The following is a 26,742-nucleotide window of genomic DNA, read 5'->3' on the forward strand; positions in this document are numbered from 1 at the left end:
GCTTGCATACGAACTACCTATGCTGTGGAACTTGAATATTTCTTATAAAACTCCATAAATGTAAGAATCTATAAAAATAAAATTTATATTTACTGTTGTGATTCTGGCTATTCCTCATATCTAGTTCCTTTCAAAATGCCTGCTAAGTTTTAGCAATATCCACTGCCCACCGATGCCTCTGTGATAACAGTTGTAGTCAACCAGGTGACAGATACATCTTGAGGAATCCATAGAATTTTTTGTTCATCTTCATCTTTTTGTTTCATCTTTTTGTTCACCCTAGATTTTTTTTGTTCATCTTTATCAGGAGTTCATCAAACAAACAGATGAAAAAGAGACAAATAATTCCTCTTTATATTCCACAGGTCTGAAATGAAACAGTCAGGACCTACATACATATATATACACACATGAGGATGTCAGGAATTTTCTGATGAGTTCCTATAGAATAGAGGACATTAGGCAGTAGACATGAATGGAGATGGTAATAGCCAACAGTCATAGTTTCTGGACCATGTTCTTAATGAAATTTATTTTCAATACTCCCTGATGCAGGTAACAGTAATCTTTAGCAATGATGATCCAAAATCTCCCTGCAAGATTGTTGGCAAATAGACCTAAATCAGAGATCTCATCAGAAAAGCTCACATTTAATTTTTCTGTTTACTACAATTGAATATAACTAGCATGATATCCATATTACCTAGTTTTGTTTAACTGTATTTTAAAATAATAGATACTTGTTTCTGCTAACAGAGTTTATATGATGTAGCTTTAAAAAAAGATACGTATAAATTGAAATCCAGTAACAGGGCGTAGAAAGATAAAAGATATCCACTGAGAGAACAGGTTCTATACATTTATTTATTTATTTTTAATTGTGAAACATGATAATTGTATATGCAGTTCACACTGCACTTTTCCCTTTCATTAGTATTCTGGGTGGTCAGGATGTGCCAGCTAAATACAGGCATCCTATGGGAGCTTGCGGTAGTCATAGCAACTGGGTTGCAGTTTCGAAAAACTGTGTAGTGGAGGTCTGGCATATCTGAAAGCACAAGGTGCTCTGTAGAGTATAGGCTTGCTGATTAGTCATTGTGTTTCTTAAAGAAGAGTAAAAATGATTCAGTAAATGAAGAAATCTCTATGACTCTTCTCAGTCACTTTTACATGACCAACAAATTTCTGGTAGTTTTAAGAGTTATAAATCTGGCTTCCTGTTACACCTTCCAGGTGCTCAGTATTAGATCCAGTCGTGTTGGACAGCAGCAGCTATGGGTAGGATCACCAATAGCTCCTATAAGTCATGAGAACAATGTTAATGAGATTTACTGTGCGGCAGCATTAGACATGACAGTTTCTAAAGCCTCTGATGGTTGAGTGGCTAACTGAAATCACTGCAAATCTTAAAAGGTCATTGGAACATTAGGCATGATGAAATATAGGGAAGATGGAGAAGGGATTTCATTTCAACATTCAGTAAGAATTAAGTACCTAATGCCTTTGAATTTATCTGAAAGTGCCAGCTGCAATGCTGTCCATTTTCTCAACCATTGTTTATGATGTTCAAAATAAAATCACAAATCACAGGAATTAATTGAGTTGGATGTAAAGAAAAATCCTTATTAAGAGGAGAAAATTAAATAGGTGTCATGAAGAAGACAAAACATTCTGGCCTACTTAAGAATTATGGATAAAAAATTAGAAAATTCCTGAATATCTTCACCTTCTAGTGAAATAAATTTTCACTAGTGAAATAAATGGTAAAATGGATTATGACATCAGAGTCAGCAGGTGACTGAAATCCTTACCGACTCAGAAGATAAAGCTGTAAAAATTCTTGGTCATACATGGAAAGATGAGAACAAAATACTCAAGATTCTAGAGAATAATTTCAGAAGAGATCTGAACTCCCATGTTTAAGGAAAATTACAAGTCAGTATAGTAGTTTGTTTCCTATCCCAGATGATAATGACAAATTTAGAGGTATCAAATTAGAGAAAGTATAGTTCAAAAATTAAGCATAACTATTAGTTTAGTCAACTGTGACAAATGCACAATTTGTCAAGACTTAAAGAAAAACATATATATGATATCCAAAAACATTTATTTTCATATGAAAATTTTACATATTATGAAGAACATGACAAAGGAAATACAAAACCTGAATATTTTGTTTTTCAAGGCCAAATGTCCAATTTCCAAATCACTCAAAAAGTTATATATATATATAAATATACAATATATATAAATGTTTTGTATATATATAATATATGTATCATAGCTCTGCATCTGATAGAGGTTTACTCCTTGAAACTAGTAGAGCGATTGTAAGTTTTGTTGTACCCTGTGACTGAGAAACTACAGTCTGCATGAAGGAATGAAATATGAACTGCAGTTGAAAATACACCTAGCACTTTCCATCCCCTCCACCAAAAGACAGCAAGCGGATTTTCCTTAAAAATTTGCAAGATATTTATAAAAGATCATTAATTAAAGAACTTGACGTTCTACAGAAGAAAGTTCATACTGGCCTGCTAAAGTTCTGCTCAACAAAAAGCAAACTACATTTACATGAGGTTTAAATCAAAACAATTCTGAGAACTATCTCCTTTTTGTTGACATGCAGTGACTGCCTGATGTTTCGGGACATTTGCGCAGGTTTCAAAACACAATGTGCCAGAATGAGTTTTTGAATTCAGTGAGTGATTTAGCTGGGGTGCTTGAAGGAGTCATAGTCTCGCTCAGACCAGCTGAGAAGGATTCAGAACAATTCTGCAGTTTTGCTGCCCAGTTTCTGCCTTGTAAACCAGGCTGGGTTTGCATTTATATTTGATTTAGCCTTCTGATTTAGCTCCTTCTCTTTCTCCTATGGCTTAAAGCTGAATTAGTGCTGTGGAAGTCTTACCCCAGATTTCAGTATGAGTAGTATCAAGATACTAATTCCAAACCTTATTTGCCATAATAAATTATGTAAGTATTAAAACAATATATCTTATTTTCCAGAAAGCTAAATAAAAGTGGTTTTCCACTAAGTTAAACCAATCTATCTATCTATTTATTTATTTATTTATTTTGTACAGGGTGCTGAGAAACCTGAAGTGTCATTGCTAAAGGCTGGTAAGTGATGTATTTAATTAACATCTAAAGCATTGACAAATTTAGTGAAAGCACAGTAAAATGCAGTTCATTTAAGTTGAAATAATGTTTTGGGGTTTTTGACTTTGATTAGCTAAAGAAGAGAATATTGTAAATAGTTTGGGTTGGAGTTTTATTTCTGAAGTCAGATATTGTTTTCAATATGGTTATTTCAGTGCATGAGACAGGTGTTGTGTAGGCACAGAAGGCTACACTAGATGTTCTGATGTCTGCATAATTATATTCCAACAATACATTATAATTCTTTTAAAATTATTTGCATAAACCTTGAAGCATCTGCAGAACTTGCCCTATCCTTCAGGTTCGTAAGAGCCATCCTCCTTAAAAAATAAATCTTCTGCTTGTTTTTCTTCAGTTAAATAGTCTGTCTAATTTCTAGGTGGAAGAATTCTTCCTTTCTAATGCAATCTATAATGAATAGTGCTGCTTTTAAGTTCTGTCTTACAACTTCTTGGAGTTTTGTTTGGAGTAGATGCCTGAAATTTTTGAACACAGTTTCAAAACATCAAGGAGCAGAATTCCAGATGTGAAATTTAATCTTGTAAATACTGTACTGGAGCTTAACAGCCATTTAAAAACACTAGCAATCATGTTTATTTGTATGGCTAATGAGTCAAAATGCAATTTCTAAAAACAACTTCTTGATGATATGATATGATATGGAGGCCCAAGATATACATAAAAATGGCCTGGAGACATTGAGTCAGTAAAGCTTCGAGTATATGCTTAACAATATATCCCAGTGACTCCTCCAGGCTCCAAAAGTGAAGCAAATCTTTTGCATTTATCCTAAAAAAAAAAAAAATTTAAAAATTAACAGTATTTAGTTTTATACAAAGATTGATCTGTATATGCTTTTACACTTCGTTCTGCACCTATTTGTTGTGTAAGGAACAATGTGACTACTTATTCATCTTTTTAAATTATCTTCACAGTAGATGATTAGTTAAATTTGCATTGTGTGAGTTTCATCTGTCTAATTTATGCATTAAGGTTGTTTCTGAGTATAGAAAACAAATGAGGGCAGACACTGCTGATAGGGTTGTTGCCAACCAGATGCTATGGAATTAAAAATGAATTTTCAGTATTCCTACAGCTCAGCTATAACTCCCCAACACTCCCATTAACTAGTGCTTGAGTAGAACACGTGCTCACATGCTAATTACACTTTTCCCATGAGGTATGTCCCAGCAACCCCATTTTAAATTTTTGCCATAGTCAGAACTTCTCTCTTTGTGCCTGTGTTCATGATAATAATTAGATTGTTATTATATACATTTTATATACAATTACATATTTTAACATATTTCCACATGTATATGTATTTAATATATGTAATTACATATTGCATATATTTTATATGTAATACAATATAATTTTCAGTAGACAAAAGTGTTGTATTTTCTGTACATGAATAATCAAACTTTAAAAAATCCGTGCATATGGTCTGGATCTTATAAGTTTTTACATGAGCTACTAAACAACTTCACACTAAAGATGTAAGTAAGCACATAAATAAAGAAAATATACTGTGTGCCGACGTGTATTTTAAGAAAATTATGCTTACTGTTTCATTATTGTAGCTATCATTAAAACAACAGAAGATTGCTTCTGCTATTTGGAAATCCCATGGATGTTAGAATATCTTCAGAGATGAGAGTCACAACCAATTAATTTCCTATAGAAATAATTAAAACTGCCACCAAATAATGCTTTGACTTCTCAATTAGTTCCATCTTTCTGAGTTTCCTTTGTAATTACATTTAGTGTTTCTTATTTTATTTTTTTCTTTCTGAGGAGTCATAATCTAACCTGAAATCTGACATCCTTACACTGACACAGAAATGTTTGCTCTACAACTGTTGTGTAATGCAATCTGGGACAAAACATGAAGAAAATTAATTAGCCGCTAATGTTCACTGTCTGCAGCTAATTCAAATTGCCTCTTTTCATCAGATCCCAGATCCTGTAAAGAACAAATATTAATTTTTCTAGACATCAGGTATTTGTGCAAAAGATTTCCTAATTAATTAGTCCCATCTCTAATGTTTACACCCAAGATAATTAAAGAGTAATGCCATAAAGATACAGCCATATAAAATGAAGAGTTTTCTAAAGTGATATTTTTGCACAGTAACATAAAATGAAGAGTTTCCTCATGAAGATGCACTTACTTACATGTAAAGGAATTCATGGCCACGAGACGTTAAAATGCTATTCATAGGTATATCATTTGATGATTCTTTTCTATGATTCTGACATTATAGCAAACTAAACCTTTTTGTTACTGTTTTAAGATACATTCAGATTCCTTTACTTATAACATGAAAAAGCTTTTGCTATTGGTAACGTAATACTACCTGTTTGGACAGAAAACATCATTAGTTATGTCAGTCTCTAGTGCTACCTCCCTTTAAAGGCTGGCAAGCAAAAACCCAGTTCTACAATCCCAGTCCTGGAAGTCTTGCTTGGCTTCTTTGCTTCTCTCCTACTCTGTGAAATAAAATATAAAATGACTGAGCAGAGAGAAGCTGGATTTATGACATTTCATCATATTTCCACAATCAAGATATATGTAGAACAAAGCCAGAACCTGGAGAAAATTTGAGGCATTACATGCGGCTGTAGCTTGCTATCAGTTGCCCAAGTGCCTACTGTCAGGAACAGATGGAGTTTAGCAGTACTCATGGTATGCTCACCTTATTCAGTAACTGACTTCTCTGCAGTAATGTGACCAATATCAGCCATATGATGAGCCACAGGGTTTCTTACAAAGTTATATATGGCCATTTCTACTGACTTCGTGTCCTGTTCACAGGTTACATCATAATTTATGCCACTGATTGGACAAAGCAGTGAATCATGTCAGTGAATATATGTTCAGAGGAAAAAAATAGTGTAAATAAGGAAAAATATGATGTTTAAGAACACAGAAGTATGAAAGAGTAACAAAATATATTTCTGCTTAAGGAAAATTTATTCTTAAAATAATCATCTAAAAAATCAGAATGAACTCCAGAAAAACAATAAACGAAAATATGTTGTGCAAAATCAAACTAGGGTGTTTCTAGCTGTGTGTGTTGTATGCCTGCCTAACTTACACATTTTCCGTATTTATTATTACCAAAACTTTAGATAAAAACACAAAATATATAACTTAAAATTCTGATCATATATATGATAGAAAGAGAGAACACATTAAGACATTACTTTATGAGTTACATGTATTTTAAAATAGCATTCTTTCTACTAGCTGTAATGATTTACATCATATATAGATGCAAAATTTGTACAATAACTCAGGAGTTACATTAAGAAACAAGGTGGTATGAAAATGACAGCGATTTATTTTTATTTGGGGTTACATAGTTGAAACTGCCTAATTTTTCTACGATGTTTTTCATTAAAATATGAAACAAGAACATGATCTTGCAGTATTTTAATACTGTTTACAGTTTTACAGGAGAAAAAGCTACTACTTAGTTCAAGATTTTTGAAAAGGTGGTTCTATGTCTCAGTTATAATTAAAGGATCATTCCAAGGGTGATCAAACTCCTGCACCATTCTTGAAAGACTACCACTAATTAGAGTGCCAAATAGAGTGCCTCAAAATAAAATTAGGTGTTTGGTTTTGTATTTGAATCTGGCCAAGTTTTTCTTCTTGAAAACCTGTAAAGAATCCATCACATTTTCTCTGTATTTACTTGATAAGATGATTTTCTCATGTAGAATAACTGTAGAATTACCTCCATAATATAGGATTCCAAGGCTTTTTTTGGATTTTGTGCAGTTGTGGTCCCCGTATTACCACTGATCTCGCAAGACCACAAGCTATTCCTCCCCTCATTCTGTAGTAAAACTTCCCTAGGTGGTGATTACATTTTAGTGGTTTCGTTAGCTTCACTTAATTTATATGCTGAGATTGCCTTTCCTCATCATTAAAGAATAATCTTATTCTAGTTCCTCTATCAGCCTCCATATGCTGTTCCTCAACCAGCATGTTCATGACGTTCACTTTGCAGCAGGGAAGAGAAGCAGTTCCTTCTGAGTATAATAGCATTTGTACTCAGAAATTCATCCAGGTTCTAGCTGTTTCTGAAGGATCAAAAGCAACATGGCCTGCTCTGTCCTTGCCTAAATCCTGCAAAGATTGTCTAGCTTGCAATGCTATCATTAACGAAAGCCTCAAGCTACTCACATTCAAAGCTGTGTGCTCACTCCTAGCTAAGGGGTAGAATGTTATTGCTAAATATGCTCAGAATGTGGTGATCAGGGAGAAATTTTACATCACATTAATAATAGAGGAGGCTTGTCAAACTTGAAGTAATGAGGTTTTTACTTCCTTTTTGCTGCCTTGAGAACACAAGGTGCAATGACAATATCTTGGAGTTTAGATTGAAATCATGCTACTTGGAAAAGCCTGCATTAAACCTCAAAGGAGCTTCTGCCTTTAAACACATTGCTGTTCTTTGCAGTTTGGAAAAATATGCTTACCCACTCAGTTCAGATAAAACAACAGCTAAAAATAGTTAATAAAATCTGAATATACATAAAATAACTTTCAGGTGTCAAGCCATCATCTCTGTTGGATGAGAACTGTAAGCAGAAAATGTTACAGGCCAGATTATGATGCCTTTGTTCATTTTGAAAAGTAATATAAGTAGGTGGTTTCTCAGTCTTGGGATTCACCCCACCTATGTGTAACTGCGTGAAAGTTAGTGTGTTTAGTCCAAGGGAACTGGCTGGACTGTACATACCAACTGAGATGTTTGTCCTTTCCCAAGAGACTCAACAGACTGAATGAGCGCAGGGAACCTTAAGTTAGGTGAATAAAATTAGGTGGGAGGACACACAACATAAATACTTTTCACTGTAGGTTGTCAATTCATTAATCACAAAAATGTGCACAAAAATCATGTTGGTTCCAATGAAAAGTTTACTGTGAAGGCTTTCAGGTGCGAACATCTCTGATCGGTAAACAAATGAGAGCACATCGGCTTCCCTGAGGGATAGTAGTTCAGGAACTAGGGCATCTGTATAAGATGCAAACGATCACTTGTTCTTTTAATGATTGTCTGGTTAGTGTAAATCTTCATTATTACTTTGTATTGTGCCCTGGATGACTGTGGTATTTATTCACAAAACTTCTTTCCACTGTATTTTCATGGGTTAGTCACCTGCAGCTGACACTAACTTGTCCACTTGTTCGAAAGGCTCAGGAGGCTGTTGGCCTGCGTTGCCCCAGGAGCACTTTACTTTTAGTCAACTTGTCTGCCAGTATCCCAGGTCTTTTTCCACACAGCTGCTTTCCAGCTGGTCAGCTCCCAGCCTGTACTGGTGCATGGGATTATTCCTTCCAAGGGCAGGATTTTGCACTTCCATTTGTTGGATTACATGAGGTTCCTGTTGGTCCCTTTCTCCAATCTGGAGAGATCCCTCTGAATGACAACACATCCACCTTGTGTATCAGTCATTCCCCCCAGTTTGATATAATTTAATAAACAGATAGGGAACTGCATAAGCACAGTGAGACCCAAGTATCTGTTTTCAGACTATATGTACCAGGGACAATCCAGCTGCACAGATACTCTGCTGTTTTGACATTGTTCTGGATTTTCTGAAATTGAGAAGATAATGAAGATCACTGTGCAGGTGAAGACTACCTGGAGGAACACTCACAGTACCTAAGTGCTCAGGAATTCAAATCCCCTTGCTCTGGTGTCCTGGCCACTAGATATGGTTGCTTTTGGAGAAAGCATTCTTCTGTTCCTGTGTGAAGCTCCACTAAATAGTTCTCACTAGATATATATCAGTTTTGCACTGGTACTTATGCTGATCACGTTTAGATATCATGAGATGTAGTATGTCCAGCTTCACAATGTAGTTAAACGAATCCTACTTATGATAACTCTAGGTATAGATTTTCACCATGTCTTTTTTACTTTTATTTAATTCCCACTCATGCAAGTGTATGACATTCCCCAATAATTTGACAGCACATTTTTTGACTTAATACCTGCTGCAAATTCAGCAACTAGCGTTAAAGTCACATGGAGTTCCATCTTAGAGAGGCCTTTATTCATCAGAAATTGTCTTTCCATGTAACAACTGCTGTGACTGTTACAGAAGTGAAATAAAAGAGAAGAAAAGAAAGGGATGCTGTGAAAGGAACTGCTCTTTGTGATACACTTAAGCTGGGAAATACATTTATATATTTAAGGAAAGTAAATATGGAAAAATATGGGCTGATTGAGACAGGTTTTAGATTACAAAAAAAATAATCTAGGAAGAGACAAACTAATTCAAATGAATAACACATAAAAGTACAAGGGAATATTCAAGGACAACTAGGTAGAACAGAACTGCAGGGTTAGGTTAATTGGTATGGGTGGGAAGTCTTTCAGGTTTAAGCAGTGAGTGCATCTAAATAATGATGAGAAAATTGAGTCAGTGTGTGTACACAATATTTAGGTACCATGATGATTGCATTTCTGCTTAAATGGGAAATCTAGCTAACAGAAATAATTTTGCTATTTATGCACATGTGCTTGAAGAAGAGAACATCTAGAATTAAATCTGAAGGAAAGCTCACGAGCTCCTGTCTTGTGCCTTCAACTTTAATAAAAGAGGATGGCCATCCAGTATTTCTGGGCTGCTTATGTTCCTACTTTTTTCTGTTTATTAACCTAAGAGAACTCCTTATGGCTTCCTCAGATAGAGCATAAAATAGAAGCTCTGTCAGACTTATTAGGAGTGTTTTTTAACTTTATTTTAAATGAGCAGTACTTTTATTTCCATTAGATTTTCAATAATTGCTTAAAAGCAATGCTTTGACTTACATTTTATGAAGTCAAACGATTTAAATTATGTCTGTAAAGCACTAAGATTTATAAATTTTAATTACGTATAGAAGACAAAACCATCATTATCCAACTATTAAGGTGTTAATTATTAATTTTTAATCAAAAACAAACTACTTGCTCTGTAATTAAATCTGTAATCTAGATTGCTCTAGTATATCATCATTATATTTCTTAAGAATTCAAGTCCTAACTGGGTTTCAATTGGCATAGTTCTATTAAAATCAATTGTTTCTCTGGATTGTATAATTAATGAATATGCAAGTCTCTGTCATGGCTCTTTTCCATTAGCTAACTTTGCAGAAATTTCTTTCACTTGACCAAGGTATATGAACAGCTCAGTCCAATATTTTTTATATTTTTGGAGTTTCTCTACTGATCAATGAAAAACACACCCTAGCAGAGGGATTTTCTGTGGAACTTGATGGAATTAATCATCTAAAGCCCAGTGAATGTCAGTGAGTGCAATGGGTGCATAAATCATTCCATATGTTTTCGGAAACTTCCCTGAACAGATTCTAAAAATGAGAATGGTTCTAAGAAAACTGTAGTGGATCCACAGATTCGCAGTGATTCTTTCTTGTTTTCAAAGTTCAGTGTGCCAACCAGGGGAATGTAAAATATGCACAGATATATATGTAATACATGCATGTGTATGTGTGTGTATCTGTGTGTATATTTGTGTATATATATGTGCACACACACACCTGCCTACATAACTAACTCCCACCTCACTGCTCCTAGTCCAACCAAACAGACATTTTTTCTAGAGGTTTTAGTAAAAAGGTCAATTAAATAGACTATTCATTGCCAGGAAAATACATCAGACATACAAATAGAGTAATGTAATTACTTATACTCTGAAATCAAAATAAATTATACAAAATGTTTTTAAAAACTATTTTGGAGTTCTCTAGGAAATCTTGAATGGTCAGTTCCTCCAAAAGTCGAGGTAAAAAAAAAAAAAAAAGAGCTCATATCTGTAAAAGTGCTGATTATTTATGAAGCCTGATATAAACATATCATCCAATGCAAACAGAATGTATCACAACAGGAGGCACCCTAGTGATTATCCATATGTTTACCTCCCACATATGAGACTGTATGTTTGAGGAAGTAAACAAAATATATGTGGAATAGTGGTTATGAAAAGACATTACTTTCTCCAAAACATGTCTTCTGCATAATGTCTTACTGAGCAAACATAAAAAAAAATTTGGCTTCATGCTGTATGTACTCCACACAACAGAAGGAACTCTGAATTATAAACAAAAACTATAACTGGTTATCCAAAATTTTAAACGTGGGGACTTATTAAAATTTCTTAAACATTCACTATTGTGGAAATTGAAAAAAAATTCATATGCATTCAAAATTTATTTTACATCTACTAAATTAGATATAAGCTCTTATTATACCATCTACAGGCAAAATTGGTCATAGCTCACTATATATATTTGTATCCCGCTTTCATGGATATAAAATTAATTAAAGGAGGTAAACAGAATTTGTTATTTGGAAGCAGGAAGAGTAATATACTTGATAAGCAATATTGATCAAAAATATAGCATTGTGCTTTTTTTTTTTTTCTTTAATTTAAAATGAATGTTTTGTCCTGATGCCAGTCTCAATGCTTTGCCAAGGGGCAGCATATGTCTGGTATTCTGAAAGTTGGCTTCTACGTCAAAAGGAAAGCAGTGACATGAAGTACTGGTGTATTTTCAGTACAAAATTTAATTTACTTACTGTCTCCTGGGACAGGAGCCTCAAAAATATCCAGGGAATTTTATTTAGAAAATTCAGCCCCATAGGAATGGTAGGCTCCCACGGAGAGATTCTTCATTAAACTGTATATAAAGAACAGTGCACAGTAGTAACTACAAGTCTGAATATTTGGCCACAAATGAAGAAAAAATAATGTGGAAAGAAATATGCAGAAACATTAAGCTGTGACACAGACATTACAGTACTGTGTTGTACAAAGAAATGTCTACAAAGTATGATTTGGGGTGATCTTAAAAGGGAATAGCGTCTACACAGTTCCCCCTGATGCAAAACTCTGAGAAAAAGCAGAGAACTAAGTAAGGATAGCTTAGTTCATTTATACCATTTACTTCAATTGTATCTTCTACCCTGGCTTTTTATAGTATTAAGAAGGAAATAGGAGCCTCATTATTTTCAAATGGAACCCCCTCAGCAGAAATTCTGAAACTGAATTTTGCAGGAGTCTCCAGTGTCTTTAAGTGGTTTTGAGGAAACTGCTGTGCATGAACCACCGTTACATGAACCTGCGTCCCCAGCCTCCGAAGTGGGGTGAGTCATCTTGTGGCTTATCCCTAGGATGACTTCAGTGTCTATCATTATGTCATCAAACTGTCTTCCAGCTTTCTACCTTCCTCCTTCTATTTGATTGCACGTGTTACCTTGTAAAAGGATGTACTGTTTCCCACTCTGAAGAATGTATGAGTTATTTTGTGGATTCACGATTAAGTTTTTATATGTAACTGCTAGTGCCACTCTTCAGAGAGGAGAGAATACCAGTTTCTTTTGTGACTGAATTGAACACCTTTTTCCCATTTATAATTTGCACATCATGGTAATATTTGTAAGAAGTTATTCACTGTGTGCAGACTAGTTACAGATATGATGTCATTCTTCTTTTTCCTTGCTTCAAGGAAAATTGCTGGTTTGTAAATCCAGCCAGTATGATAAGTATATATATAATGTATGTGTATCTCAAAATACTGTCACAGCAGAGTTACATTATGTTGTGGGTTCTCCCATTACACTTGGCAAGATTGTAGGTCTGTAGTTTCTGTAATAAGGATTTCCTCTATGTGCTGTTTGACCATTCTGTGTTAGTACCAGTATGTATAACTAGAACTATAGATGATTTTTTTTTCTTGGAAGCCCAACTTGAAACCATTAATAGTTGAAGAAAGATTATGTTGGTAGTACCACACTAATTTGTTTATGAAACTCTTACTCACATACACAATAATGAAAATATTATATAATCACTGGACTTTTTTGTATTATTTAAAAATATATTTTCCTTCTTTAAGGTTTAAATTGCACTCTAAATAAGCCCATTCTAGTTCAGGAATTTGGGACCAGAACTTTCACTAAAGAATGGGTGAGTCAATTCCTAATCATCTCCAGTAAGTTCATATTGTGCCATAATTAAAAAGTAAAATTAACAGAGACAGTTTAAAATTCATTAAGATTCAGCAAAAATAAAAACCAGTATGATCATAAGCAACATTTCTTTTGTGTTTGTTTGCCAAGTTATGCAAGACTGCATTTGGGAAAAATAACACTTTGCTGGCTAATATATTAGAAGATCATAAATAAATGTTTTCACATCCTTTTGCTGCAATGTTGATGAATCAGTGTTAGCATTAATTAAAATGCTTGCATAATTTTAATTCATGAAAGCCAAAATTGTGTTTTGAGTATGTTTTGCATAAAACAAATTTTCTTGACTTTTGGTGATCTTTGTGTTTGTTTCACTGTCATGGTGTTACTATTAGTAGATATAACACATTCCTTTAGATAGTTCTGTCTGTGAAAAGATTAGAAAGTTCAGTCAGGGTTTGTTATTACAGCTCTTGAGCTTTCATTTTGCAAGACATTATGTTTCATATATTGTTATTTTGCTGGTATATGATCCATAGAGTTAACAGATGAGCGTTTGAAACTCCTCTTATGTCCTCTGTGCTAGAGGAAACTGTATTCAGACAATCCCAACTTTAGCCAGGCTTTTCTAGTTTAGTCTTAATATGTTAGTAGATTATCAGAAGGCAAGCTATGAAACATGAGCAAGGTTTCTGCCTATTTTATCATTCTGATTTAAAAAAAAAGACCATATACTGTGTATTTTCCAAGGCCAACGTGAAAAGGACTCTTTTCACACAGAAGTGTTGCTAAGCAAAAAAGACTAGAAACAGAAAACACTTCTGGGTGCAAACCCAGTCTTATTTTCTTATTCTTGAATGATGTCAGTTAGGTGAGATTTAATACGTCTGTAAGAAATCCAGAAAGTAAGTTTTCCTTATCTCTGCTTTTATGATCCAACTCAGACTTTCGGGGCTTGCTGGTGTCTTCACTTTCTTAAGTTCATGTTCTCTCTTGACTTGAACTTTTAACATCTTTTTTTGCTAACAACGTGAGAAGCTTTCTCAAAGTTCTTAGCATTCAGGATGTTTGGACCTTTAACCATTTCTAAGGCTAGTCAATGCTAGAGGAAAGCAGAATGAAGCAATAAGCTAACGCTGTAAATACACTTTATATGCAATTTTGATTGACTATGTTGAGTCAATGTCAGTATATGCTATCAAAGCTTTTAAGTTGATAAACCATCATCTGTACAGTATGTACAAAATAATTCTTTACATTACACTGACAGTTCAAAGTATCTGCAGAAATCCATGGTTTGCAGCAGCTTTTAAACAGGTAATGGGATTGACGCAACTCATTGTGATATAGGTGTGAGTAAGGAAGTCCGATGGAGTGGGACTTTTAAAGTCTCAGGGAACATGAAAATCCAGTGTGTAACCTGAGCATTTAGTGCTTAGTATTTTGAATGCATTCTGTCAGTCCCCAGAAAGTGTTCCAAACATGCTAAAAGCTGTCCTAAGACTTAGTTCCTGTATGAGATATATTATGTATTGACTTGTATGTGTCCTGTACCATAGCTCTGGTGGTAGGGAACTTTTTAGGTACGTGTTTATGATGATCCCACTGAATAATACTAAACCTGTGATGTTAATGCAGTAGAGCCATTAAAAGGTTTAACCTTACTGTGATCAATGCAAATCCTCCTGTAACATGTTCTCTTTGTCAGATCTCTTTCCCACCTTGAAAACATTCTCTCTTCCACTCTGGATTGTTAGTCTGTGCTGCTGTGATCTTCAATTGGATTCTTATTATCTGATAGAATTCGGATGCAATAAGCCTTCTCAAATTAAGGCATTACTCTGTGAACACATATCTTGAAATAATGAATGATTTCTTCATCATAAGGGTCAAGAAAACAGAGTGCTTAAAGGGGCATATTTATAGTATGAGTTATTGAGAATGTAATGAACTGCAAAGTCATGGTGCCTTGGAAGCCAGATTTCCCAAATTCATGTTTTGTAATTAGAGAACAAATCCCTTCTTCCATTATTATTATCAGACATAATTTCTGCTTTCACTAGATCTTTTCATAGCACTTATATTTCCTGAGTAATGCACAAAACTCATGGCAGATTAGCATTGCCAGCCGATTTATTAAGTTTGGCCTTTTTTCTTCATAACTTTTATCTCAGCGGGCTAATGAAGAACCAAAATGATTAGTTCATACATTCAGCTTTGCCAGTAAAACCAGTACATCTATCCCATTACTAGGAATATGTGTCAAAATGAGTAAAAGCGACTTAATGGGATGAAAGATAGACTGCAACCTGGTGTGGCCATGGGACATGCATACTAAAATCTTTGTGAGCCTGAAAGCCACATCCCTTTGAAACCTCCCATCTGAATCCCTTTAGAGATGGGGATTTCTGGGAATGGTTCACAGGTGAGCTGACTGTTACTCCCCTGCCTTCCAGTGCAGGATGTGGTCTGGCTGTGGGCACGGCTGGCATCCAGGCTGACACAGCGATACTGGTCTCCGTACTCTCTGTGAGTGGGCAGTGGGAGTTACAGCAGTCCCTCAAATACAGTATGATATGAGTTAGTAGTGGGAACAATTACTTTTGTGGAAGCATAGCAAACATTTTTATCTGTCTTTAGGTAGCAACTGTGTCTAGAAGGAAAAAGACAAGAGATGACTCAAGGAGACAAACAGTTAATTAAAAAAATGGGGGTGGGTAGGGGGGGTGACCTGTCCAAAAGGCAAGTAACCAACCCAAAACCACAAGTACAGAACAGAGATCTCTCTCTGAAATTTCTATGCTAAATCAACATTTAGAGCAATATCTAAAGAAAAGAAAAGCAGGAAAACAACAATAACAACAAATCAGGCTGATTTTTTTTTTTCCCATCACTTACCCATCAGTTTTGAGACCACTACACCAAAATAGTATCTGGGAAGAAGTGCAGATGAGCAGTTAAAGTGTCTTGGGTCTTGTCAATATTAATGTATAACAGAGTTCTGTAACAAATGTTCATAGAATATCCCGAGTTGGAAGGGACCCATAAGGATCATCGAGTCCAACTCCTGTTACAAAGGCAGAGCATAATAAGAACAGTTAAACAGGAATGAACTTGTTTGAAATTAGTTTGAAAGACGTAGTGGTGGCTGCAAGCCATTCTGTGGCTGTTTAAGACAGCATATCACATGGCAACAACAGTGTTTTAGATGGTGCTGCTGAAAAAAGTACGTAAATCTGGTGCTGGGGAAGGGAGGTTGGAAGGTTCTCCTTGTTTTTTACATAAACTTGAGAATTTTTGGAAGGTCCTGAAGGTGAGGAGGAAGAGAGTAGCGTAACTGCAGCAGTGGGTGATGGATGGTTAACTATAAAGCCCAGTGCCTACAGCCCACTCTCTCAGATGCTCTGTAGTACCCGTGGCTAAAGATGTCAGTGCCATGTTTTCAGCATGTGTTCCTCATCCACTTCTTTTAGCCACCATCGGACAAAAATATGTCGAGAAGTCTTTAGTTAAGCTGCAGGCAGTATAATTCCTGACAAGCAATTAAGACCTCTGATAAAATATATTTAAGATACGTTTATTTGAATAAATACATATCAGCTTCCACAGAAATGTACTGAGTACTGCAGAGGACAACATCAAACATTTCTGAGCGTGTCTGGAGAAATGAATGGGACGCTGCTGGGGCAGGGCAGTGGTGGTTGTTTCTGCCAGTGGGGAAGTGTTCAAACAATATTTGGAAGAAGGGGTCTGTGTGTAAAGAAGTATCCTTTCACCCTTTAATTTGCTTCTCTTTCAGAATAGAAGGCAACAGTAAGCTCTTTAATAATTTTTCCACTCATATGTTTGTGTTTAATACACAAAGGATATATTTCCAGCTAGTATTTTTGTGGCACACTGTTTGAAAACAAATGCATGCAATGCAAATACACCTCATTGGCTCTCCTTTGGCTTCTTTTCTTCCAAATTAAATAGGAAAACAAGTAAACAATTGGTCTTGCTGGCAACTCAGTGTCTCATACCTTTTTGCTTTTCCATATGCAAATTCCCACCAAAAATCAAAGTGTCCTGCACTTTGTTCCTGTTGGGTTAAGTGACTAGGAGAAATTGTGTGAAGAAACCTTGCCATTACTATTCCTATTTAGCTTTGTGGAGTTCCAAATGATATCAAAACCCAAGTTTGTTCCTTTTCTTTTCAATAACTTTTTTTCATTTTGGCTGTTGGTGTGCTAGGAAGAGGCATTAATTTGTCAGGATAGCATCTTCTTTTTAATCCCTGGACATTGTCACCTACTCCAATTTAACAGAGAGCAGAAAACAGCTTTCTCTCCTAACAGCTGTAACAAATTTAGATTTTTACTTTTCTCTGTGGATCCTCAGTCAAAATGCAAGTTTTGCTACAGACAGTGTTGTGTTTATTTACATTTACTTCAGTTCTGGGAGAATGAGGAGGTTTGGTTGGGTTTGGTTTTCCCCAGGAAAGGAGTCCTCCAAAGTAGAGGAGCCAAAAGCATTAGCTAAGTGATTAGTCAGAATTGCTACTGACCAGTGTCTCCGTTATGGAGCAAACTTGTGGACGTGCTCACATGCTTTTGTACAGCTGACTTCTCTCAGATGCATTCTTTCAGCCCTCTCTCATTGGCGATGCACTCTTGCAGCTTCTCCCCTCCCCTCATCTCAGCAGTTGCAAATATGCCAATATTAATTGATTTTAATTATTACAGTACTCCTGAGCATATGAGTAGTGTAACTGCCAGTAGTTGTAAAGGTAAGTAAAGTAACTACTTTATGTGTTTTAATGCCTTTCCCTTTAATATATCCAGTTGGCTTCTATCAGGGACGAGGTATTCAGGAAGATGGATTTTTGGACTGATCAGATATGGTAGTTTACTTTCATGTAATGTGAAAAATAATTCATGGTTTGTGGTTTCATCACATAGCAAATGAACGTTTTCCATTTTCTTTCTATTTGCTAAAGATAAAGCCAAAATGTTGCTAATATTTAGAAAAATATTGTTCTTGATTGTTTTTTTCCCTCTTATTTGAGGAAAGGGTTTGAGGTGAATCCATTTTTTTTTCTTTTGTAATTTTCTGTAACTAAAACCACTGTGAAAATGTAGTCATTTCAGATTTGTAAAAAGCAGGGTTGGTACTATATAAAAGGTATAGTGCTTGGGAGTACTGTGAAGTGTGAAACCAAGAGCGCCAAAAAGAAAACTATTTCATACATTTGAAACACACATTTGTGCTTGATAGGTAGAAATGAATTGTTTCACAAAGCATCACGTCTTTTTATTTGCAAGTGAAATGTATGTGGGTGACAGAAGTTTCACAGTTATGATGTGAAATCCAGAAGCCTTTAAAATGTGCTTTGAACAAGGAAACCTTGGCAACTCAGAAAGATACAGCAGGCAGAGATTATTTTGTAAATTCTGTGTGTTGGCCAAATGATTTTAGTGACCTTTGTGTTGCCCAGTTTATGTGTATGACTAGGCCATATACCCACAGTTAATTGTGCCTACGCTGATCAGCAGCTTCTAATTAGAGAGAGAAATGAAATGGCTATATCTCCTGATGTACCTAGGCAAAGTGATTAACTCACGTCCCTGAGTGGGACTCTGGAAAATCAAACTGTATGCCTGTTTTTCTAATTGTTGATCTGGCTGAGAGACAGGCAAGAAAAAGGTCTCATCTTTCTTGCCCTTATTTCTTATGTTGTAACTAAACTGAAAATGGAGATGTTTTCAACCTTCGGTTTAGAAGATTAAACTACTGTTCAGTAAGTCGAACTTCTGCCACTTCCTTTTTCTATGTTATCACTTAGTCACCTTGAAGGCAATCAGTTCTTGTACAAGAAGTTCTAGTTTTAGCGTGATAACTGACATTGTAAAATTGCTTAGGAAAATACTATTGCTGAAATAAATGGTGAACTTCTCTTTCTGTTATCCTTTACGCAAGCAAGTACCTGCTAACCCACTAATCTGTGTCTGCATCAGGGAAACCTGCGCTCAGTAAAGACAAAGTCTGTTTACAATCCTGGGAACATGTCAGCTTTTTACAATTCTATCTCCATGAGAAATTTCCTTTAGAGAAGTTCTGAAATAAGCTGCTAACAAAATGGGGCCTTGCAAAAAGTTACAGCCTTTAAAATGAAAATTATCGGATTGTAAATGTTTAGGATGTGAAAGGAAATTGACATAAGAAGTGTTTTGTTCATTAAAATTCTAAACCTGTGCAAGTATTTATTGGAAATCTTTACCCACTTTCCTGATGACTATATATGAAAGCTCATACTTTTTAATTTGTTTGCTGGCAAAAACCACCCCTTTAATTGTGATTTTAAGATATGATGTTATACATGTGATATTATTAAAGAAAACTCTGGTACATGTTGATGAACTAGAAAATGGATATAAATGGTGTCACCTTTAACAAATGCTTTCCAACATAAAAGGCAATAGCTACACGATTGATACAATCAAGCGTTTCCAATATAATGGTGTTTTTAACAAGATCTGAGGGTCTAAAATTGACAGAGCTGTAATTAAAGTTCTGCATGCTGATCTACTGTGGTATGCACACCACTCTGTTATTAAGTCTGCTCTACCACAAAGCCAAAGAAATACACTCCGAAATGCATCTTTTTAAATTGGGTATATTTATTCCAAAACAGGGATATGAGCACTCAGCTTCTTCAGTGAGTGTGACTGGAGTCAGCAAGCAAAAGAATGTACATAAAAAGTTTTAATTGTTTCATCTGTCAGCCTACTAAAGCGATCATTCACCTGTGGTTTATTTATTTATTTATTTATAAAGCTCTGATTAATGTGGTTTCAAGGCCTGTTAACTTAGATTTCGGTGTCTGTTTAGTTTCTCCTGAATCAGCAGTGATTCCCTAAGCAGAAGTTTTGTATTAAATAAAAAGAGAATTTCAGGACAACAGCCTTTGAGGTGTTTAATGGCTTAGGCTTGTAAAGAAAAACAAAGTAATTAAAAAGTTTTGGAATATGGTGTTTAACAGAAGACAATTATATGAGAGATGGTATAATATATTATGATGTTAATGTAATTTACATTACTATGCAACTGTATCATTTGTAACACATATTAAATCATGCCATGCAGGTTATTCTATTTGAAACTTAAAGGACAGAATGATAAGGCTCAGTGCCTTATATAAGAAATATTTGTATACAAGTAAGGTGAAAAAATAAGTTGATAATTATCTGAGGATAATGTTATGAGGCATGTATGTTGTGTACACTTTTTAATTTTGTTTTCAGGGATCTCCAGAAGACACAAAGAACTTTATCTGAACTTCATATACCTGCATTAAAGAGTAGAATGGAAGATAGCATTTTACAGTTCATCAGTAAGGCAGTTATAAGTTTAATTTTAAGACAGAAAAGGCTTTCAATGTAAAAAAAACTATACTTATTTTTTTTCCTTAGTTTCCAGAGGCTCTTCACCTTTGGGATCTAGAAGAAAATAGTGCTTACAGTTTGATAAGGTTTCTTTATCTCATCTTTCTACAAATTTCTATCCTGCTGTCTCATTCCCTAGCTTGCAGAAACATAATTTTTCTACTATGCCTGTTTCCTTATTCAGCATAGATAATCATTTTATTTACAGTCATCTAACTTCATTTATATTAGGAATTAATAAAATATACCTCCAGGCTGTCTTCTCTCTAGCTAGAACAAAAAAGCAGACTAGCTTCAGCTCCTAATGAATCATTCCTCGTTTGGGGAAATACACAGAGCAGTTCACTAAAATTCCATTAAAATATTAGATATCCATTAACACTGCAAGTGCAAGTGTAATATGTTTAAATGCAGAATGGAAGACAGGGTGGGTATACGAAAAATGAATAAGCACTTACAAAAATGATTGTGCTCATTTCAAAAACTCTAAAGGTTACTCTGGAAGAATTTCAAATGTTATGACCACAAGCACTCCTTAATTTTCAATACTGTGGCCTGTCATAGTCGTGAACTAATACCAGGGAAACTCAGTGTCACAATAGTACCATTGTATCCTGAGCACGGTATCACCACAGATTCCTCTGCATGGTTGTTTTTGCTCCAAGTTTGTCATTTCAATGTTATTTCTAACTTGTTCTATATTTTTCTAAACTGTCTAGTTAATATCTATTTTTAAGATTTAAAGATTATTTTTAGCTAAACAAATTCCTGAAATATCATTTCTACATTTTTCCCCAACTGTAAGCATCAAACTGGTTACTTATATTTCTGTGCATTCATTTATAGCTTTTCCCTTCATAACAAATACTACAGTTATGTAATTACTCTAGCTGAAACTCTCCTGGATGCACTGCTAAGACTTACGCTTGCCTTTCCATACAGTGATGACTTTTTTCTTTTAGAATTGGATTCTTAGTCTTTTGTTCAAGGTCGAGCCTTTGACCAGATAGTGAAAGGCTGTAATTTAAACAATAACAAAATGCTGCCATTCTCTTTCCCAGTCCCTTACAGCTGCTTAGAAAAATTTTGATGACTGTCAGAGAGGGGAAGTGAAGGGACAGAGTGCTGATGAGTTAGGGAAAAAAATGGTTTGTGTAATAAAATTGGGTTTGATGAATTTCCTTACTGAAAATACAATGAAGAAAAAGTATTTTTCTGCAATTTTGACATGTTTAGGTCAAAAATCAGGACTGAAATCAGATTTATTTAAAAATAAATGAATCCTTCCTTCATATGATGAATGTCATAGAGGTGGATTGTTTCTAAGTTGTGATGTTATTTCCTGCTGGGCAAGTTAGCTGTCATTGTGTCTGTGGGAGTTTTTAAGGCGTGACAGCGGTGGCCGTGTCACAATGGGCAACCGGTGGGCTTAAAAAGGGCGGCGGGGCTGGGGCAGGCCCAAAGCTGGCAGCAGGCCCCTGAGGTGAGGGAAGGGAAGGGAAGGGAAGGGAAGGGAAGGGAAGGGAAGGGAAGGGAAGGGAAGGGAAGGGAAGGGAAGGGAAGGGAAGGGAAGGGAAGGGAAGGGAAGGGAAGGGAAGGGAAGGGAAGGGAAGGGAAGGGAAGGGAAGGGAAGGGAAGGGAAGGGAAGGGAAGGGAAGGGAAGGGAAGGGAAGGGAAGGGAAGGGAAGGGAAGGGAAGGGAAGGGAAGGGAAGGGAAGAAGAGGTGTCACATCCCTTCAAGGGATGGGCCCTTAAGTGATGTGACACCCCATCCCTTTGGTCCCTCAGCTGGCTGTGAAGGAGCTGTGGGGACTGACACCTCTGCCTGTGGCTGCAAACTCACCTCATCGCTCGGCCCCTCAGGGTCACTGGAGGAGCATCTGCTGAGGCCATGGTTTGGGGAGTGCTGATCATCAGCTGGCGTTGTGTCCACCACGTCCACCACATCGTGTCCAGACATGCGGGAGGAGGGTGAGTGAGAGCAAAGTAACCACACAGCTGCCTGGCGAGGAGCAAGGGGTCACTGCGGGAAACGAGGTAAGTGGATTAGTCTGCCCCAGCCCAGGCTTCAGCCAGGCTTGTGGCACGGGCCACATCTTCTCGTGTAGGAAATTTGTCCTTGTAGTACTCATACACTGAATAACAGGGAGTGTTCAAAGTTTGTTCAAGGAAAACAGTCAGGTTTAATTAATTCAACACATGAGAAAAAAATTATGAAATAATCTTCTGCATATTCTTTGTTCTGGAGACAAGATTTGCTTGCAATATTGAAAACATGGTTTATTTAATGCAGGACCTTAGTATTTTTATGTGACAGTTTAACCAAACATGCTAAAGTTGGAAATGGAAAGGTTTAAAATAATTAAGTTTAATTACTTAAGCATCATTTAATCAAAATAATCTTCCATGATACTAATTATCATTGTCAGTCCTTTTCTCACACATACTTAAATATTTCATGTATTAATATCAACCTTGATTACTGTACTTATTGAGAGCTACAAGCTGCTGCATTGCAGCTGCTGAGGTAGTGCTATCTGAACAGCTTGAAATGAGCTCATTTGGGTACTGGAAGCCAGTGAAATGCTGGAAGCATGGTGGTTTGTATGGGTTAATATAACCTATTAAGAAGCATGATAAATTAGTCTCTGTGGAGTTTTGTGCTATCACAGTTTGCTTCCAGAACCTGAGGTAGAGTGTTTCAAGTTGTCTTGGCTGGAGAGCTGCAATGATAATGTATCTCATTAATTCCAAGTCTGGAATAATTCCTCAAGAATTAGCACAGCTATTTAGCTGAAAAGACAAAACAAACAATTGTAGTGAGGAAGCCATTCAGTTTTGCTCAGATTTTAGGGAAGATTGCCGAAGCTGCTCTCAGACAGCACAGCTGAGCCACATGTTCAAAACAGGCAATTTTTGTTTTATGATAACTACTACATCTCCTAGCTTTGATCCCACTCTAAGCCCCACATCTGGAATTAGCATGGCTTCAAGGCTCTGAGACCTTCAGAAAGGACTCCCAGAGTCCCTGGGTAGCACAGGAGAAAAAAAAAAAAAAATCTGGTCTTGGTAATACTGTTCCAAGTAATTATTAAAATGGCATAGGGATACCAGTTATTATGGTTTAAAGTTTGGCCTACTGACAATCAAGATTTTATATTATTATTTTCCAATGTGAAAAGAAACTCAGCACAAGCAGGGACTGAGCAGTATAGCAGAGTGGTATACATATACAGGAGCGTTAGTCACTTTTGACTTTGTTCTGTGTCTATAAAAGACACAGATGTTCATAAGCAATTTGGGAGCATAAGACTTACATTTAAGGTGAAAAACAAAACAAAACAAAAAACAGCACAGCTACAGCTTCATCACTTTTTGATGCAAAAATGAATCCCCAAACTTTACTAGACTAAACTAGAGTTTGGGCCTGAAGCATAATTAGGTATTCAACATGTTCCTTAAACATGTAAAAGTGAAAGCTCTATTTAACCTCACCATCTCATGTAATGTATTTATTTGTCACTGCATTAAATACACAAAGATGGAAGATCTGTCATAGTAAACACTCCTGAAAGACTATGATCAGCAAGGGTGATGGGACCAATATGAAATTTAGTCCTGGCTATTTCTCTGTAGGTAATAATAATAAACACTGTCTTTCTCTCAGGTATTATAGTAAAAGTTTGTAAAAGTTGAGGTTATTAGTGAGCTAAGTTATCTATATTGGTATTAAGGTAAGTTAATTCTTGCTGCGATAACACAGAACACTTACAGGCTACTGATGTCAACAAAATAATCTTGTATGAAAACAGAGTCTGAACAACTTGTATTCTCATTATTAAAAAATTGCAGAAATATCTGGTGTGTCATGCTTGGTTCTGAAAGTTTCCTCAGAACCTCTCAGAACCCAATCTGCTTCATGGCACTGGCTGTCTGTTATTTTGACTTGTTCTGTCTTCAGTGCATAAATGAACTGGTTCCCTGATCAAAAGCTAACCTCCTGTTCCACAGAGACGAGAATGAATCTGAATTTTTCACACAAATCTGATTTTGTGTGAACTGTTCAGTAATCTTTATTCACATGATTTTATCTAATCATAGTTCTAGATCATTCACAAATTGTTAGAAGTGCTAACAAATGTTTTACTGAACCATCTCCTTGGTGCCTGATGTGGTCCACTGACCATACTGATGTTCAGTGGCAATAATCAAGTGGCATTTTTGTCAGTAAGGGAAAAGTAAAGGTAAAATTCTGAGATTATTGTTTCAAGCACAACTTAAGATACAGCATCATTTCTACCAGTCTGCAGCTCAGGATGACTTCCATTGTACTGAGCATGCTCTGACTCTGTTTTGCTCCTCAAAGCATTAATAGCTCAGCATGAGATATTCTTCCTGTTATCCTTCAGATGCAGTGTTTGGTAGCGTTTTGTCCTGCAGTCTCCATAACAGGAAACAGATTTGACTGTTTTGGACTTTTATTGGAATTTAAATGTCTTCAATTGATCAAGTTTGTTTATGGAGTACTTTCACAACTATAACCTTCTTTTATGGTGACTTCTTTATTTTACCTATGTGAGAATATTCTTTACGTTTTGTGTGTCTCTCTTCAAATCCCGAACCACATGTCACAGTACCACAACAATGTTTTTCCATATCTAAACATAAAGTTAACAAAAATTGTTGTATAGCTTGATGCTAATATACCTGTTTAACAAGACATTTCTTTAAATGAAGTACAGGCTTACTGCTTGGAGGCAATACAAGTATAGTCAGGACTACTATAGTGTAACATGAACCAAACTATCTTAAACACCAGAAAACATCATTTTCTGTTATTATCAGAGACCATATAAATATGCATTAATTTTAAGCCTCAACACTAAATTATCAATTTTTTCAGCTATGATTTCCCAGCTAATGAGCAAAATCAATTTTGATCATACTCTTACAAAAATAGTTCATGTTTAAGTAAGCACTAAAACACTCTGTTTTCTGCGATTTTTTTTTTTTTAAGCTGTGAAAAGTGACAAAAACAGCTCTGTTTCTTGAGTAGATTGCAATTCTTGAGTAGATTTTCCCTTTCTTAAATCTGCGCTCACAGAGGCACAAACAGCAGCACTCCCTGGCTCAGTTCTGGGCAGCGGCGGATCCCTTTGGAGCCGGCTGTAACTTATCTAACATGGAGCAGCTGCTGGACTCTGTTCACAGAGGCCACCCCTGCAGCCCCCAGCTACCCAAACATCGCCACATAAACCCCATACACATGAAGAGAGTGAGTTAGTGACAGCAAAGCAGAGGTTGTTGTTTGCTGAAGTTGTCAGTGATTGCATACACATGGAAACACCAAAAAGGGCTTCTTGGGTTGCTAAAGCTCAAATGCTTGTGACTGTTTGGTAGCACAGACAGATTTTAAGATGGGGAACAGGGAATCCTGGACACTACCAAGATGCTGAAGGAATAGGGATTGCTGACATTTCAGCAGAGAAGGAGACCATGAGGGAAGCAGCTGGCATCTGCCTTGGTGCAGAACAAGCTTTTCCTCTGCTGGCTGAGAAACAGTGAGCTCAGTTCCTCACCTAGGAGCTGTAGCAGACTAGTTTACATCCACTCTGATTTTTTTATTTCTATTTTATTTTATTTTTTATTTTATTTTACTTTTTGAGGATATGCCCAACTCCCCTCCCCTTCTCTTTACTATTCTGCAATTAATCAATATTTGAACCAGCACTAAATCCCCGGGGGGGCAGTTAAGCCTACATTCCACTCTGTCTTAGCAGCTTTACCAGGTTAGTACTTGATTTCAAGAGATTCTCATAAAAATATTGCAATAAAAGGATGCAGTCATTCAACAGAGAAGGAAGACTGTACAGTAATTTCCTTGGAGAAGCTTTTTATATTAGAGCTGTCAAGATTCATTGGCATGAATGGAATGATGGTGGCTCAGGTATCCACTAGATGGGAATAGTAATAGTAGGAGCAAAACAAATTATGCCACTCTCCTCCTTTGTGTGTGTTTTAAAGAAACTGGGAAGAAATAAAGTAACGCATACATCCTGAAACAGTCATGCTTCTGGGGATGGCTGAGTTTAGGAAACTCAGATGCTTTTCATCTCTTCCCAGTATGTATTATGATCAACAAATCCAGAATTAATAGTGGT

The 26,742-nt window shown here is 36.0% G+C and overlaps 1 protein-coding gene across 3 annotated transcripts in view; it reads left to right on the forward strand.

Moving 5' to 3' along the window:
- The window catches only part of LOC310881225 (uncharacterized protein), a gene marked incomplete at its 5' end in the record, with an annotated part of 330,228 nt that overhangs the window by 210,311 nt on the left and 93,175 nt on the right, over positions 1 to 26,742 (forward strand). For all 3 annotated transcript variants that reach the window (XR_014572237.1, XR_014572238.1, XR_014572239.1), the window contains 5 exons: positions 3,084 to 3,120; positions 12,244 to 12,332; positions 13,085 to 17,925; positions 20,441 to 20,667; positions 22,370 to 22,618. The remainder of the gene's footprint in view (positions 1 to 3,083; positions 3,121 to 12,243; positions 12,333 to 13,084; positions 17,926 to 20,440; positions 20,668 to 22,369; positions 22,619 to 26,742) is intronic.

The sequence above is a fragment of the Anser anser genome, assembly GCF_964211835.1.
Source record: "Anser anser genome assembly, chromosome: 14".
In the NCBI taxonomy this organism is placed as follows: Eukaryota; Metazoa; Chordata; class Aves; order Anseriformes; family Anatidae; genus Anser; species Anser anser.